Source organism: Xyrauchen texanus, chromosome 17 (genome assembly GCF_025860055.1).
Source record: "Xyrauchen texanus isolate HMW12.3.18 chromosome 17, RBS_HiC_50CHRs, whole genome shotgun sequence".
In the NCBI taxonomy this organism is placed as follows: domain Eukaryota; kingdom Metazoa; phylum Chordata; class Actinopteri; order Cypriniformes; family Catostomidae; genus Xyrauchen; species Xyrauchen texanus.
In genome coordinates this window covers 35,796,632-35,816,095 of record NC_068292.1, presented here as the reverse complement: position 1 = coordinate 35,816,095, position 19,464 = coordinate 35,796,632, and the positions used below count along the sequence as shown (strand labels likewise).

The window sequence follows — 19,464 nt, the reverse complement described above, 5'->3', positions numbered from 1 at the left end:
GCTAAATTTCAAGTGTCAAAGAAAAGGGTCTGAATACTTATGTCAATGTGATGTTTCGTTTTTTGTTTTCTTTTTAATAAAGTTATAAAACATAATTTTTAGCTTTGTCATTATGGGGTTTGGAGTGTAGATTGATGAGAAAAAATATATAAAATGTAAAACATTTTAACATTTAAAACATTTTAGCAACAACCTAACAAAATGTGAAGAAAAATAAACCCAAAAAGGGTCTGAATACTTTCTGAATGCACAATTGGACTTTTGACTCCAAATCATAATGTACTGAGATATAGCCCTTGTGAAAACTTCCTTGTTTGACTGCTAACTCTAGTCATCCCTACATTCTCCTTGAATTGTCATTGAAAGCCACTTTGGTGTTCTTGCTCAGCATTATTTCTTTTTTCTTGTGACTTCTTTGTAAAAACTGGATATAGAAGCCTGGCAGCCTGCGATAGATACACTAATGCAAAGAATTGCCCATTTATGGGAAACTTCAGGTACACAGCAATTACTACCTAGCATACTGTACACAGATGTTCATCATCCATTCACTATACTGTCAGTTTAAAATATGATGAAAGTAGCAACAACAGAATATACCTCTTGGTCAGTTTCACCTCATGTTAAAATTGACATCAACACATATCTTTGGACACCTTCTTTTTTGTGTTTTTAGTCATCTCCTAGGTGTGTGTGCCTTTTTAGCTTAGCCTTCACACTAGTGGCTGTGTACTGTTGCTTTCTGCTGAATTACATTTACAGATAAAATCAAGTGCTCATTTACAAAACCCCTTAAGGTGTCGGGCTCAAGGGATTTGGTGCCCTGTTACTCTGTCGATCACAAAGAGTAAACTCTGAATGGGAAGCTGACTTGGAGTCAGACTTTGCATAATGATTAGTGTTGACATTTTACGCTAATCTGAAATCAGTTTTTAGCTTTGCTTTACTGTTTAATTTTTGGAAGCTAACCGAATCAGGTGTATTTACACTTGGTAACATCATGCTTTTTTACTGAAAAGACCAAGACCAAATGCATAACCCTCATCACTGCAACTGTCAAAAGCAACTTTAGCCGTCTCCTGATTTTTTTTTATATAAACCACATCAAGTACAGCAAATTTTTGCTGCTCAGCATTAGCATCATCACAGAAGTGATTGCCATTATATTTGCATATAGTGTGGACATATATTGCTGCTATGGAATGACCATGATATTTTTTATGTTTTTAGAGGAAAATTGTCATTTTCTCCACCAAGGATGCTTTGAATTGATCAAGAATCACAGTAAAGACATTTAGAATGTTACTGATGACTATTTCTATTCAAATTAAAGCTGCATTCTTTCTGTTTATCCACAAATCCTCCGTAAGTTTATTAAGATATTGAGATGCTGTTTCATCCCTTGCTTTCTGTAGCACTTTCCAAAGATACAATTGGTTTGTTGGTGACTTTTCACAGACCATATGATAAGACTCTTTTAACAGCAGCCCAACACATCAAACTTAGACTCATTCACCAATAATTTCTAATCAATAACCAGTGTTGGAGAGTAATGGAATACATGTAACATGATTATACATTTAAAATACAAAATATTAGTAACTATATTCCACTAAAGTTACAGTTTAAATCATTGGTAATAAGAATACAGTTACATTCAAAAAGAATTTTGATTACAGAAGAGATTACTTTGCAATTTATTTCATTTAATATTTAGATGGAAAACATTTATACATATAAATCATGCGATCCTAAGTGCATTTGAACAGCGGTGAAACACTTTCTTATGAAGTTTTACATTCATACGAGCAGATAGAGAAGTAAGTTTGAAGTAAGTTTGGAGCAGAAGAAACAGAAATAAACCTTGTGTAAATTGTCAGCTTTACGCTAAGCTAAAATGCTATTTCTAGCCATTTTACATGCATATGTTACCAGACATGATCATATTTTTTTATCTAGAAAATTCACGTTGGAGCCTAATTTCTTTTTTTTTCTAGTAAGACCTTTGATCTTAAGGCAAAAATCGTATTCTTGATAATAGTATTTGTATTGTTTTCCTGTAAGAATATCTAAAAATCCTTAAAACAAGATCAATTGGATTAATCTTGTTTTAGAAACAACACTACATAAGATATTTATTTTTTTCAGAGAATTTATTTTTAACGTGTATTTTGTCTTACTGTACTGGCAGTCTTTATAGTCAAAACAAGTGACAAAATCTACCAGTGTGGAAGATTATCCAAAGTATTTAGAATATGTTACTGACCTTGAGTAATCTAGCGAAATACGTTACAAATTACATTTTACAGCATGTATTCTGTAATCTCTAGTGGAATACATTTAAAAAGTAACCCCCCCAACCCTGTCAATAACCAGACAATCGTGAAGTAATTTTGCCCATTCACCATTTTCTTACTAGCTGGTGTCAGATGTGGCTTTTTCTTTGAAACTGTCTGTGTAAAATGCCAGCATCCCAAATTCTTCTCTTTACTCTTGTTGATGAAACTAGTGTTTGTTGTGTACTGGTCATTCTTATTGGGTCTGTTTTTTTATACCAGAGACTCTAATGTTCATGTCTTCTTGTTGTCATGCCTCTGGACCATCCACTTTGCTCTCTGTCCTTGTCAGATCCACTTTGACCTTTTTAATTTCAAGACAGTAGTGCATAGAATAGCCTTCATGTCTTAAAAGACAATTTAAAGAAAAATTTTTTTTCAGTACAACCAAATGTTGTATTGAAAGTCGTCTGGAGTACTTTTATTTTTTTATTTATTTATTTAACCTTTATTTAACCAGGAATGTTGCCATTATGTGGATTTTGCTTACATTTTTGGCACCCATTGACTTGCATTGTATGGGCTAACAGAGCTGAAATATTATTCTAAAACTCTTCATTTGAGTTCAGCAGATTAAAGTCATACACATCTAGGATGGCATGAAGGTGAGATGAGAGAATTTTCATTTTTGGGTGAATTAATCTTTTCAAATTTTTTTGTGGCTAAGTGTAAATGGAATGTGCGTACCCAATGGGATAGCAATCTGATAAATCAAGATGTCCGAAGAGTGAATAGTAACTAAGCCTTAGATTGTATGGATATAAGTGCAAACAGTCCACATAATGAGGACCATCAGTCCTGTTTTGAAGAGAATCCTTTTCTCTAGCTTTCTCTGAATGTGAGAACTGTTCTCATAATTGCTTGGTTTCTGCCAATTCTGTTATCTGAATAGCTCCTTGGAGGCCGCTGACCTCTCTTTGGATGTGCCAAAGGCTATTCACTCACTATTAAGCCATCTACAACTTGAACAGAGTTTGCCAAGGCTTTACGTTATATGAGAGGCATGCTTTGAACTGATAATTCGGCCAGATGCCTTTCTCGTGTTGTTTCAGTCACGGAGAGGGTAAGAAGGGTCCAAAGAGAGCCCGGTTCCCCAGCATATGCCCTCCCTGCTCGGGTTGAGGGCCACTCCACCCACCAGCTGATGTGGTGTGGAGAAGTCCTGTCGACTAACACCCCAGTCTGCATTCCTGCCCAATTACATCCAGCCCCAGCTGACTTCCATTAGATCACAATGAGCACAGCCCCAAGACAAGCGGCAGGGCTGTGTTAAGGAGGCTCTATATGTGTGAGAATTTGTAGTTGAGTAGTGGTGACAGGTTAACAAGCTGTATAGCCTCAGAACAACCATAACAGAATTTTAAAGTATCTGCTTCAGTTTTTGGTACGTTTTTGGTCTCTTCGCCGTGTCTTGAATGGAATGCTGCAATGGGAACCAATATCATATCGTGAGGTGTATATTGATGTTATGTGTAGTGTCTGTATAGTCACAAGAGACTTTATGACATCAGAGTGGAAATTGGCACCACACATGGGAGGTGGTGAGATCATGCAGAATAGACCTTAGTCAGAGGCCGTATTTAAAGGGTTGCTTCAACCAAAAATGGAATGTCATTTACTGACCCTCATGTATTTCCATACCTGTATGACTTTTTCCATGGAACACATGAGGACATTCTAGGGAGAATGGTGGGCTCAGTTACAATTTACATTCATTGAATGGAAAAAATATGCAATGTAAGTCAGTGATGACTAAGGCTAACACTTTGCCTTAGGCTATATCTCCTTTCATGTTCCATGGAAGATAATGCATTTTTACATTTGTAATAGCTATTTAGACATCCATGACATGATGATATGATTTGTGAATCATGATATGATTCACAAATATAAGTGGGCTGATTTGTTAACACACAAAAAAACCACACAAAACTCTCCAAATTATGGAGAAAACCGCTTAATTGCTTAGCATATTAAAATTACTTAAGCATACTATCATGTCTAAGTCATACACTAGGTTTTGTCGAGAAACAACTTAAAATGTAAGGCTTTTTTTCTGTGAAAATGTTATTGCAAATAATTCATTGCATGTTCATGAGCACTACTATCATTGTCTTTCATAATGTGGATGGGAATAAGCGTTCATATGTACAAGTTTAATTCCCCCCAAAAAGGAAATGCTGTTATAACTTACTCATCCTTAATACTGTTTGAAACTTGTATGACTTTATTTCTTAAACAGAACACAAAAAGAACACATGTCAATAAAGATCCCCGTCTTTTCAATACAATTGCAGATGAAAGTGGCTCACTTTAAAGCTTTAAAAGTACCCCAAATAATCCTAAGTATCCATGAGCGCTATAAGAGAAGCTTGTGTAACCGGTCCTGCTTGATTCGGACTGGCATCAGCCGGCATAGGAGATAGGTGCGCTAACAAAGAGGCTAAAGGCTACAGCCCCTAGCATCAGTCGCTAGTGAGCCTCTTGAGGCCAGGGGAGTGAGGTTTACACATACCACACAGCTATCAAGTACCAGCTGGCTTCCGTTACACTCAACCCCCCTAAACCTCACTCCCATCTGCATCACGGCACTACTGTAACCGGTCCTGCTCGACCCGCTCCGAGCAGGATTCAAGCCGGCATTAGCTGGCATGTGAGGCAGGCATGCTAACGAGGAGGCCAAAGGCTACAGCCCCTAGCATCAGTCACTAGTGTGCCTCTTGAGGCCAGGGGAGTGAGGTTTACACATACCGCACAGCTATCATGTACGATATGGCTCCCGTTAAACTCACATTCCAAAACCTCAGTCCCATCCAGCTCATGGCACAACTGTAAATGGTCCTGCTCGACCCGCTCAGAATGGGATTCGAACCGCCATCAGCCGGCATGGGAGGCGGGCACGCTAACGAGGAGGCTAATGGCTACAGCCTCTATCATCGGTCACTAGTGCGCCTCTTGAGGCCAGGGGAATGAGGTTTTACACATTCCACACAGCTATCGCGTACCAGCTGGCTCCCGTTACACAGTGGCTTGTGTATTCGTGACAGAACCTGCATTATTTATCACTAAAAACAATACAGATTCTCGCATGACAAAACATGTTTAGTGTTTCATGACCCTTTTACAGTATGGCATATTAAATTCATTGTACGTCTATCTGATAAATGTCTCGTTTTTGTTAGCATTAAATTAAAAATGTTGTCTACTAGGACTTAAGTTCTTTTATCGAATTTAGATTCATATAGACATAGATCATATATCACTGCATTTGCATTCCAGTATTCACACAAGTGCAATGTTGCTTAAGCAATAAATATTCCGACAGTGTTTTTCATAATGCACTAGAAATATAAACCAGCAATATTACCGGTTACTGGAAGCATACACACACTGAACACACAAACACACAATCCCTTCTCCACAGTGGCCCTACAAACTTCAACCATAACCAACTGGGAAAATAGAAAAAACACAATAGCACAATTCCAAACTATAATCCTTTCTGCAAGAAAAAGCTATGATTCGATTTAGGAAAACATTTCATTTAGATCTCTTGAACAAGTGCTGCTTTTTTGCTGCTGTCCCAGTTATACATCAAATAAACAGCCTCCCAGGGTCTCGTTTTTTAAATGTTCCCACATCTGTTCACCAATATGCTGCCGCTAAAGCTGCTTTCTGATGCAGTCCCTCACTCAGAGCTGTCAGAATGATTTCTGCTTCTTCTCTCTCGCTCTCTTTCTCTCTCCCCCTCTCTCTCTCCTCTTCTACTCATTTTCTTATTTATCTGGGAATATTTAGGGCAGTTTAATGCCAAGCCTTATCCATGACTGCAGTTCAGTATAGGGTCAAATATATTTGTATAAGCATTACACAGAACCAGCTCTTGGAGGTAGTTCATGAATCAACCACCCCACCTCCCCCAAAGCTATACTTCAATCCTGCTATTACATTGGGATGCAAATTTTGACAAAAAAGTCTCATGAACATTTTAAATAATTTGTATGAAATGGTGAAATCCTAATATAATGGGAGACTTAGCTAAAAAAGTTATATGTTATATATAATATCATCTTTTTAGCCCATGTGCACCAATACCCTCTTGGTCTTTGTTCCTTCCTTCTTGTTTGTATGTGATGCGTTATTAGCCTGCATACTGCTGTAGAGTTTGTTACATTCTTTTTCTCGTTGTATCCTCTTCTTTTGTTTACAATTACATTTCTGCATTTGGATCCTCACTCTCTTGTCTCTTCGCTTCACAAACCCTGACAATCATAGATATGGTGAATTTTGAAGCTCCAAAAGGACAAAAGATGGCATAAAAGTAATCCATACGACTCAAATATTTAAATCCATGTCTTCAGAAGCGATTTGAAAAGTGTGGGTGAGAAAGAGATCAAGATTGTCCTTTTTAACTATAACTTCTCCTGCCTGCCCAGTAGGTGGCGATAAGTATGAAGAATGTGAATCACCAAAAACAAAAGAAGAATGTAAAAGTGAAAGTAGAGATTTATAGTTAAAAAATTACTTGAATATTGATCCGATTCTCACCTACACTTTTCAAATCACTTCTGAATATATGGATATTACCACTAGAGTTGTATGGATTACTTTTATGCTGCCTTTTGTGCTTTTTGATCTTCTAAATATTGGTACCCGTTTACTTGTATTGTGACGATCTACAGAACTGAAATTTTCTTCTAAAAATATTTGTGTAGAGTAAAAGAAAGTATGTCATACACATCAATGATGGCAAGAGGGTCAGTGATGAGGTGAATTAAATGTTTTGGGTGAACTATTCCTTTAAGGGTAAGGTTTTGTTCACCTCTCATTTTCTTTTAAGACACTTTTGATTAAGTTTAGGCTTAGTTTTAGGTTAAGGAGGTCGGTTTTGCTCATTTAAGCCTCTAAATTTCACCTTAACCTTGATCCCGACTCCATTTCACTTGCTTTTGGCACCTGCTGCTGGACATTTCACTGGGAAACTACAGCAGAATGTGTAATGTAACACAATTTTGATTTGCAATAATGTTGCCATAGTCACTTAATGTTCATGAGATCAGGCTGGATTTCACCATCATATACTATTAGTCCGACTTATGATACCGGATTGCTTTTTCCATACAGTGAAAGTGAATGGTGGCTAAATGTGCTTTCACATGAATGAATGACAAACCACCTTAATTTAGGTCTCATTTGTGTCTTATTGTTTTACTGTTGGTCAATGATTATTCGGTTAACCATCTATACATGCCTAAAAATTTAATTTCAGAAGTTTGACTCCGTAACATAGACATCCAATCAGACTGTAAACGCTTACATTTATATAGATACAAAGACACTAAGTATCTAAATGTGGTATCTCTATTTGTCTGTCTTTTCTCCCTCCCTGTGTTCTTGTTGTGCTCATTTTCTTTGGTTTTGTTTTGTTTGTTCGAGATTGAGTTCTTTAAAATTGATTAAAGCTTTGCTGGCAGCCCGTGTTTGTTGCTACCTATAATTCACTGCTCTAGCCCATGACAGACAGCACAGCTCTGGATCGGCCTCTACAGCTCTGTGATGGATTACTCCGGACTAAATGCATCACTAAAACACACAAAATAACACACATACAATAGCACACATAACCTTTTGATTTGTAAACCGGTCTTGGTTAAACAGGTTAAACACACAAACATACACAGCATGTACCACAACACACCTACTCTTTCATAAACTATTTATTCCAAATTACACGCACAAATGCAGTTAGATTACATATACAAACATGCATACAGCGAGTCACACACAAACAACAAATGGGGCGCCTCTAGTTGGGCCTTTTAACAAGGTAATGCATCATAAATTCATTTGGCTCCCAGTAAGCATAGTTGAAAAATGAGAGTGATGGATGAATGCCACGGGGAGAAGTACCACATGCTCCTGAGCACTTGTGCATATGTGTGAAAAAGAGAGAGCAAGAGAGACTGTGACTTGCTAGAAATAAATGGTTGTGGGTGATTGTACAGACATTGACTCATACACATGTTTTCAGGTCATGGGCTGCTAATCTTTATGGTGGTCATTTAGCCATAGAGAGACCTTTGAGGGAGAGAGTGGGGACAAAAAAAGAAAAGACCAGTGTGAAAAGCAGAAGTAGAGAGAGGCAGTCAGGAAAGTGTGATATCCCTCTGCAGCGAGCATGCTGTTAAAGGAGAGTTGCATTTTCCATTTTGGGAATCAGCTGCATTGGCACTTGAGCCACTGACAGTCTCAGCACCTTTGCACTTTCAGGAACAATAAGACCACACCTGGTGCACACAAACGCAGACTTTCGTAGTAGAGAAGTACTATAGTCTATAGTACGGTACTTCGGTAGTTGATACTAAAATTAAAAAGTTAACACTTTATACAATAAGGTTCTATTTGTACATTAAAATGGAAAAAATGGACAAATAATGGACAAATAATGACATTTAAATATATATACACACACACACATTTGTTAATGTTGCGTTATTAAAACAATCTTATATTGTTAGTTCATGATGGATCACAATGCATTGGCAAATTTTAGTGTTTGAGGTCATTTCTAAAGTTATTTATTACTTTTAGTATATAATTGCTTTGCATAAAAACAAACGTCAGAAATCAAGTGAACATACGTTTACTGTTAAGGACAGATTATTATTGTCCCTCATATCAATTATCTTTGGAGACTATCCACGTTTCACGTTATTTCTAAAGACAGTTGTTACGTTTATTAGTGAACTGCTTAGTGTGAAATAAACCTCAATTATCTAGTGATACAGAATGTTATGTTAAAGGAAAGATTATAATTATTTTTGATGATCAAATTTAGCATGTCCATGAATACTGGATTTGAAGAACTTGTTGTATTTCCAAGCAACCAACGTCATGGTTTACACAAAATCCACAAAAATCCCTATGCCAAGCTACTTTGCATTAAACGAATGAAGACATTGATGCCTTACCATTACTGATGTTTACTCTATTTTTTGGCCTTTGCCGGTCTTTCTGTCCTCTTGCTTTAAGCAAGTTGCTTCAGACCTTATTTTCTTCAGCAGTACAGCTACTAGATCTTCAGTTGTCTCCACTGCTAAAGCACGATAAATAATATGTTCCATTGTGTTCTGTCACCATTACAAATTCCTTGTGTGTGTAAGCATACTTGGCAATAAAGCTCATTCTGATTCTTTTCTCTCTTCCCGTCACCTAACAACAGTGTTCTAAGCATAACCAAGAGTATCTACACAGGCGGCAGCCAATGAGCACGAGGATACTCTTCTTCGATATTTAGTGAAACACAGCGGGTCATGTGATTTCAACATGGTGAAACACAATAAAGGGGGTGGCCCGCACCTATTGTGTAGAACAAAACACTTTTTATAGAAAACTATTATGAGTATAGTCTTCATCTAATGTGAGTATTTCAATGTACATGCTGAGTTTGATTAAAAATGTCTCAAGCGTTGATAAAATGCATTCTGTAGGTATCCCTATGGATCAGCTCTTTGTATCTCTCTGCTCACAGTTCTCTTGGGTTTATTTCTTTTTACAATTTTTGAACGTGGCATTTATCATCTGAACTTATGGGACAGCGAGGTGTCCACAAGCTGCACATTTCAGAATCCCAGCAGATGCATTACATCGTCCAGGTGTTGTTTGCATACTCTATTATAAATACTGTGTTTTTGACTTACTGTCTTTTGCATATTTTGTAGCAGGGAAGCCATGTACCTACACTTCCATTAGAATGGGAGCATGCTGAAAGATGTACCCACTCAGAATTCTCTCTTCTCCTTCTTTCCTGGATAAAAAGTCATAATTTCCACTTGCAATTGTGATTATTACTGCCAATTTATTCTCCTTCCTCTTAAAACGAGGAATGGCAGCCCCGATGCAGTGATTTAGCTCTAAATTGCAACAGCTGTTGATGGCAACTCCAATTAGGACTTGAGGCATCAATTTAGCTGCAATCAAATGCATTAGTGTGGTTTCATTTTTCACCAGCCCTGTTAACATATCATTGGTGGCAGAAGTCTGTCACTCAGGTTCACTGCTTAATTTGATTGGACAGAGAATAGAGAGCAGGTTGATTTAGGGTGACGGTCAATTGACATGGTGCTTTTTATATTGTGTATATGGGGTGGTTCAGCTTAGTGGTTATCGATTGGGCTGACAACCAAAATGTTGCTGGTTAGAACTCCACAAGGTGTAATCCTTGAAGTGAAATTCCCAGAAACAAATTCAACAAGCCCTGGTTATGTGTTGATATATGAAGATTCTATTCTATTCTATACTATTATATTATATTATATATCAGTTCTATGCTATGCTATTCTGAGTTTCTTTTAAGTATCTGCATTCATATTCCATTCTTTTCCATTCTATGTGTATCCAGTGTAAGCATCATGTTAAGATATTGTTTATATTCCATTTGAATGCACATTCATTTTCTATTCTGTTCTAGTCTATTCTATTTTATATGAATCCAGTTTAGGCATGGTAGGCATTTCTATTCTCTCCTATACTTTTCTGTATTTATCCAGTTTAGACATCATATTAACATGTACTATACAACTGTAATTTCAGTTGTACATGTTAACATGTTATTTATTTTCCATATGTATATACATTACTATTCTATTCATATCATGATACAATTTTTATTCAATCTATTTTATACTAATCTATTCTGTTTTAAATGTAGGCTTCTTGTCAATTCATCCTTTTCATAAGTCGTAAAATGTATCACAAAATTGAAAAGTAAAATGCATTTTGTGACTGATTTAGTGACAAAGGACCAAAATGATTATTTATATGGCACAACAATGTTAATCGAAAGATGATATCGGTTTTATAAAATTTGTAAACAACCATCACTTTAACATCCTAATGGATCTTCAAGGCCTTCTATTCTTCCCAACCCTCCTGTTGGCCTTCACTGGCAGAGCTCCAACTAGAGCACTCTGTCCCTCTGGGCTAATCAGCTGAGCACAGGACTGTTGGCTAGGCTGTTAGTTCTGGCTGTAATGCAGACAGTGGGAATGTGTGTGAGCTACCCAGCCCTGTTTAATCTCTCTCCTCCCTCTGGAATGCTGATACTCTGAAGTTCTGCTTCAGCAGAGTGGGCCATTCTGATTAGAGAGTGATCCTCTTTTTATGACAGATCTAATTATTATAATTGCTTTTATAATAACTATAATACAATTATTATTATTACTTGTGTTGTAATATTTATGCAACATTTTGCAGTCTAAGTGGTTGAAAATGAGTTTTCATCTTTGTTTTGTGCTACGCAACTAGTTAAATATCAAGCTTAAATGCTATGCATTTCTTACAATGGCATAATGATCTTTGGAGATCATGTAAAATATTATTCAAACTGATTTGTGGTATGTCTCTAATCCTGAGTTTCTAATTTACAGTCTTGAAAGCAGCATTAGAGTATTCACAGAGGGTGACGAGCAGACAAACCTTGGGCACCTGTCTCAGACGTACAGTACACACATGCAACGGCAGATGTATACAGCATAAGACATGCACAAGACAGCCCATGCTAAAACATCACTTCTCCGTGCATTAGTTTGCATGTGTGGTTCCGTCCTTGACTTTGCCCCTCCTGCATATAAAGTCCATAACGAGACTCTTGGGCTCCAATCGGTTTAGACATTATTAAGTATTTATATCACGTGCGTTAAGCATTTATAAACTATTTATAAAGCCATCATCAAGAGTGGCATGTTCTTCCATCAGTATCTGTTAGAACGCGTGGTCTTTTTCGCTGAGCTCCAGTTAGAAAGAATTAAACGGAGAGTATTGACAGTTCATGACGTTTTGAGAGTTGACAGAGCTCTCAGTCAGGGGACACAGTGGTCTAGGTGAGATGCGAATTGGTATGACATTAGCAGATGCTCACTCAAATCCCAATTGTTCAGTTCTGGGAAAGGCAGAGGCAAGGACAGAACAGACTCTGGCAGTTTGTTGCACTGTGAAATATTGAAATCTGCTTATTCTTTAGTTCCTGTGGCGACAGTGAACTTGTTTCCTTTTTTAGGACTGTGCAGTACAGGAACAAGCATTTTATTTAAGAGCAAGATGGTCTACATATTATTTTCAGTGTCTCAGTTTGAAGAATGTTGTTTCATATCACTGCTTTTATGAGTTTTGTAAATCAGAAGTTTGTTTAACATCGAATCATAATGAACAGGATTACTTATCATTTTTGAACATTAGCTTTAGTCTGTTCTATTGTATTCTATTTTCCTATATGTATCTACATTTCTATTCTGTTTTATGTGTATCCATTTAGGCACCATATTAAGATATACTTTCTATTCTATATGTATATGCATTTCTATTCTATTCAATTCTAAACTTTATTTGACATTTTTGTACATTAGTTAAATTCTGTTCTCTTCTATTAGAGTTAACTTGTTTTATTTTAACTTAATGGTATTCCATTCCTTCTTGATTCTATTCTATTCTATACGTATCCTATTTAGGCATCATGTTAAAACATAATTTCTGTTTTATTCTATATGTTCCCCTTCTGTCACTCACTCGACGTTGTGTTGCATGAAGTGACATAAGGGGTCTTCCTGGGATGCCAAATGTACCTCTGAACTTGAGAAAAGGCCAGTTTCAAGTTGTCAGACAGAATTTGCATGCCCCACCCCGGACATACGGGTATAAAGGGAAGCGGTGCAGCTTCTGTCAGTCAGAATTTTTCTTCAGAGCCGAACGGTTGTGCAACAGCAAGCCGAGTTCACCTATTCCCCCCCTCTGGGGTGCGGGGAAACTAAGGTCTATATATGACATCTCTTCTGGGGGCGTTGGGGAGGGCTGCGTGCAGCCGACACAGTTGCCTCTAGCATGCAGTAGCCTGCTTGCATTGTCTCGACAGTTCACATAACACGGTCAGTGTGTGACGTTTTTGGATGGGACCCCTTGTGTCACTTCATTTGACACAACGTCTAGTGAGTGACAGAAGGGGAACGTCATGGTTAGAGTCGTAACCTTCATTTCCTGAGGAAGGGAATGAGACGTTGTGTCCCTCCTGCCACAGCACTAGACCTACCACTGTAAATGGCCGTACCCTATTCTCGGCTCCTCAGTGCAAAATCCTGACTGACAGATGCTGCACCGCTTCCCTTTATACCCGTATGTCCAGGGCAGGACATGCAAATTCTGTCTGCCAACTGGGCAAATTCTGTCTGCCTTTTCTCAAGTTCAGAGGTACGTTTGGCATCCTAGGAAGACCCCCTGTGTCACTTAATTCGACACAACATTTCGTTCCCTCCCTCAGGGAACGGAGGTTACGACAGTAACCATGACGTTTCTTTGCTAAGTGTAGGTATCATGTTGATATTTAACAAAAACATTAACATAATAAGAGAGAGAAAGTAGGAGTGGGATCTGGACATACCTGTGTCTCCTGCATAAGCACCAAAGCTCAACCTATCAGGCATACATTATGCGCATAAACAACTAAGCCTTAGCTCTTATAACATGGTTCTGTTCTATAGCAAAATTGCAAAAAAGTCGCAGAACTATTGTCTTCTTTTCTGTACCTCTTAAATGCCTCTCAAGCCTATTTAAAATGAATCCGAATTTTGAAAAAAAGAGTTCATAAGTATCATCCTTTAAACTGATTTTTAAAGTGATAATTGTGACATTCAGGGGAGGTTTTTTTAGTATTTATGTATGTAATTATATTAATGTAGTATGTAATTATATTAGTCATATTCATTGAGAGTAACAGCAGACAATGAAGACGATGCTAAGCCAGCTCTTTTATGAAGCAGCCTTGACCGGATGGAGGGTGTGTGTGTGTGTGTGTGTGTGTGTGTGTGTGTGTGTGTGTGTGTGTGTGTGTGTGTGTGTGTGTGTGTTGAACAATTGTAGAAACAGTAAGCATGCCTTACTCTTAATTATTTTTAAGTGAGAAGACATATTTATAGCATCTCTCTCTCTCTCAATTCAATTCAATGGGCTTTATTGGCATGAAAGTTTCAAAAACAATGTTGCCAAAGCATCATATAGAATAAAAGCAAAATACATTTTGTCCAATAACTTGGACAGTATATAATATAATTATTAGTAATATATAAATAACAACAATATATAAATTATTATTATTTATTTGATCACATTGTGTGTGTGTGTGTGTGTGTGTGTGTGTGTGTGTGTGTGTGTGTGTGTGTGTGTGTGTTTGTCCAGATCTTTCAATGTCCCTCAGGTTGTGGCATGCTGATACATATTGGGCAGCAAGATGTGCCCTGTCCCCTTCTCCTAGGAGTATTTGTAATTTTGAGAGGTCATTTAGGTCTTTAAATTCTGAAGTTTCAGAGTTAAACTTGTTTAAGTAATCATTCCTTATTTCTCTGAATGTTTCACATTTTAGGAGGAAGCGAATCTCTATCTCGACCTCACCTGTCCAACAGTGAGCACATATTCTGTTTTCTTTTGGTTGCCATGATTTTTTGTGTCTTACTGTTTCAATTGCCAGTGTGTGGTCATTGAGCCTGTACTTGGTTAGGGTCTGTCTCTGTTTTCTATCTCTGACAGTAAAGAGATATTTTGCCAACTCATACTCTCTGTTTAGGGCCAGATAACATTCTAATCGACTTTGGCTTTTAGTTTCTTCTTTCCAATGTTCCAAATAGGTTTCTTTGCATTGCGATATAATTTGGTTTACTCTGATTGGTGTTTGGAAAACATTGTTGATGTGAGACAAAGTGTGTTTGAGGGGGGACGATTAGTCTCAGCACCAACTGATGTATGGGACTCTTTTCTGGGCTCAGCTCTTGGATTTGGAGGGCTTTGGATTGAAGGGTGTCTTGGGGGCTGGATTTAAGGTGAATGAAGAATTTAAGTGCTCTCTTTTGAATGATAATTATCAGTGGGTATCTACCTAATTCTGCTGTACATGCATTTGTTGGTGTATTTCTGTGAACATGTAAGATGTATCAGCAGAATTCTGCATGTAAAGAGTGTATAGCTGCGATGACTGTATGGACCCCACACTTCACTACCATACAGCGCAATAGGCTGGATGACACTATAAAATATTTTCAGCCAGATTTTAATTGGAATTTGGAGATTATAAAATTTTCTCTTAATTGCGTTTAGGGCTCTTCAAGCTTTTTCTTTGAGTGCATTCACTGCCATGTTGAAACTCCCTGATGCTGTTATTGTTATACCAAGGTAGGTATAACTCATGCTGTGTTCAATTATATGATTATTTATAGTAAACTGGTATTTGTTTTCTTGACACTAGGGCCGTTTCTGAAAAATGACATTTTTCATGACATTTAGTTTTCTTCATGTTTACTGCTAGGCCCCATTCTTGACAGTATTTTTAGACTATGTCCATCTGCAGCTGTAGTACTTGTTCAGTAGGAGACAGTAGAACAAGGTCGTCAGCATAAAGCAGATACTTCACCTCTCCATCTAGGAGGGGGAGAGGATGAGAAGCACATTGATCCAACTGAACAGCAAGTTCATTTATATATACATTAAATAAAGTTGGACTTAAATTGCATCTCTCTCTCTCTCTCTCTCTCTCTCTCTCTCTATATATATATATATATATATATATATATATATATATATATATATATATATATATATATATATGAATTTTATTTTGCACATCATCCATAACAAGTTTCCTATATTGGACTTTGAAGGTAGAAGCAAAGGTAGATTTTTCTTGTAGCTCAACTGGTACATGGTGCCAAGAGAACACACCTGTTAAAATAATTAATACCTTTAGTGTGCTGTTAGTTGGACAAAAGCATCCGCCACAAGTAGAATCTGAGGAGACTCATTTGAAAAATTCAGAAGTAGTGCTGTTAAAGGGATAGTTCACCCAAAAATGAAACATCTTTCATCATTTACTCACTCGCATGATATCCCAGGTGCTTATGGCTTTCTTTCTTTACCAGAACACATTTGAAGAAAAATATAAACCAAAAGCAATTATATCACTTTAGAAGGCATTAATTCAACCTGTGGAGTTGTGTCGATGACGTTTATGATGATTGTCTGTGATTTTTAGAGCTTTAAAAGTAGGATCACCATCCACTTGCATTTTAAGGACCTTCTGAGCTGAGATTTTTCCTTAAATGTGTCCTGGTGTAAATGTGAAACACAGAATTTTCATTTTTGGGTGAACTAACCCTTTAACCAAAGTCACTTTCATACTATGAGGTCAAAGGCAATAGAGCATATTCAAAGAGAGAGAGAGAGTTGGAAACATTGGCTCATCAGGTTATTATGGTAACCCACAGGCATATGTTCATCTAAAGTTTCAAAACAGAACCCGAGGAAAAAAAATATGGCCATGTCCCCCATACTAAATTATTTTAGATGCATACTGATTTATCTAGAATTTATATCACACACTTACAAACACACACTCACACACACCCAACTCAGCTCTGTTTTCAGCAGCGTTAGGGGGTCTGAAGGAAGGGCCGGCGTTTTTCATTTCATATTCATAAATCATTCATTGATTTCACCACATCAGTCTTTAGAAAATCAGCCTCTCATCTTTATATTGAGATTCTAAATGTATTTTCTCATCCACATCACAGGCATAATCCCCCAGTCTGTCACTCCCTCCCAGGTCTCTGCTTTGACAAAAGTGACACATTTATGAGATATTTTTCCCTGAGCTGTTTTTCTTTTGTATTTCTGAGGATTTGGTTCAAATAAAATTAAATCAATGTTTTACTGATAGAAAGAAAATGTTTACAAATAATCCAGATGTAAAAAAAAAAGAATTTGCATACACTTTGCGACAAATACCTACAGTGACAACACTAATGAGATTGCGTTGATCAATCTTTGACGGCATATTGAAATATGTTCATGTAACTGACAACGCATGAGGCAAACTTCTGGGTTCATCAGATAACCAAATGCCTTGTCCCTTGGGAATTCATTGCCATCCAGATGCATGAGATTTATCTTGCAATTGGCTCCTGTAAAATAAAAAAATTAAAAATACAAACTTTTTATTAATGTCACCCTGAGAATCAAATACCTTCCGAATAGGATGATGTTGTTTTTTCCCTTAATACAAATAAATTCCATGATTCAATATGTTAAATAGTTCTTATTATTGCTTATTAACATTTTTATTTCATACAATTTATGTACTTTACTAAACTAGCTTTATTTATAAGCTCATAGCCCCTTCTCCTCTGTAGCTTTTATTTTGGAGGTGCTTTCGAACACCCTTACAAACTTGAAATGCCCCATGTGAGGTGTTCAATAACCCGTCTGGATCTCAGCCAAGGATTATGTGATCGTAGAGAACATCTGGTGTGTGAGGGAATGTCATTAAACCACTACAGTTGTTCTTTTAATCACTTTTACTTAATAAAGGACTGATGCTCTCCTGCAGAGCTGGGCTTCACACATCACATCACAAAAATGGAATATCTGCACACACGTCAGATAACCCCTTAACTCGCCAGCAGGTAGCCGTCATTTTCAGTTTGCCCACCGACACTTTCTTTTTTTCATTTATTTTTGTTCTCACTCTGATTCTTGTTATAGATCAGGGGAGTTCATCCTTATCAAATCAAGGACCCCTTGCTGGACAGAAAGAGAGTGTAGAGAACCCCTGTTACAAATTGTATGAAACCGAGTGTTGCCTGCTTATAATAACATGCTTAAAGTATTTTAAAATACCTTGTGATTGTATTTATAGTATATTATATTACATTTCATTATATTATTTAAATGTTATTCTCTTCTAGTCTATTACAGTAAAAAAAAATATATATATTATTTAATAAGTTCTGTTCTATTTTATTCTATTGGAATTTGCAATAATTCAAATTTTTGAACATTGTTTTCTATTCTGTTTTATTCTATTGGAGAAACTTTATTTACATTTTGAAACATTCTATTCTGTATTTCTTTATTAGAGTAAACAAAATTTTACTGAGAGTTTTAAATGTTACTTATATTCTATAATCTTTTATTGTACTGGAGTAAACTTTATTAACATTTTTGAACATTAGTTCTATTCTGTTTTATTCTGTTAGATTAAACTATTTTATTCTAACTTAATATTATTGTGTTTTTCAGAGTAAACTCAAGTTTATTTTAATAATTCTATTCCATTCTATTCTATTCTATTTCTCTTAGCACTATTTAAAATAAATCTGGATCTTTAAGTGATAGTGTTTCATCCATGAATATGTCCATGCATACCATACTTGGGGAATTTACATTTTTATGCCTAGATAGCAAAGCACTTCATTATCATTATTGATGTACAGAGTTATATACTTGTTACCTTTTACACATGGGAGGAAAACATTTAGAATTAAACATTATTTTAGCTTTGTTTTGTTAAAGTTAATTTAATATAAATATATATATATATATATATATATATATATATATATATATATATATATATATATATATATATATATATATATATATATATATATATATATATATATATATATATATATATATATATATATATATTTATATATAAATTATATTGTCTTAAGATGATTATTTATATCTTTAGTTTTAGTGTGTCTATAGCGTCTATGTGTCTATGAACATTGAGTTAGTCTGAGATTACATGAACAGGCAGAAGCCATTTAGACAGCATAGATAGATAGAAGAACTGTAGCATATATATATATATGAGAGAGTTTGTGTTTGACATCAAAAATAACTGCTGGACCCCCTGCAGTACCGACATTGACTCCCTAGGTATCACAATCCCCTATTGAAGAGACCCGTTATGGCCAATCCCATTTGGCCATTTTCTTTTACAATTGTTACTACAGTTTGTCCTCCATACATTTCAGCTTGGGCTTCAAAGAGGTAGATGGAATATGTTCTCTTAGTGTGAAAGTGCTCTAATTCTGCACACTTTGGTCCTTGCACACACACATCCAAACCCCTTGAACAACCACCATCCAGTGTCCCTTTTCTGTGCTCAATCCTCTCAGACCCCCATTAGCCAGCCTCACAGTGTCTGTAGTAGAGGCCATCAACACAACAATGGAATCCACCAGTGCGTGAGTGGGAGAAAGGGAGAGATGTACCCTGCTAAGGCCCTCCAGCGCCTCATGTTCTT

The 19,464-nt window shown here is 36.6% G+C and overlaps 1 protein-coding gene across 2 annotated transcripts in view; it reads left to right on the top strand.

The window, feature by feature from the left end:
- Positions 1-19,464, top strand: part of LOC127657711 (RNA-binding motif, single-stranded-interacting protein 3-like) — a 189,590-nt gene that overhangs the window by 108,395 nt on the left and 61,731 nt on the right. The gene's annotated exons all lie outside the window — the stretch shown is intronic.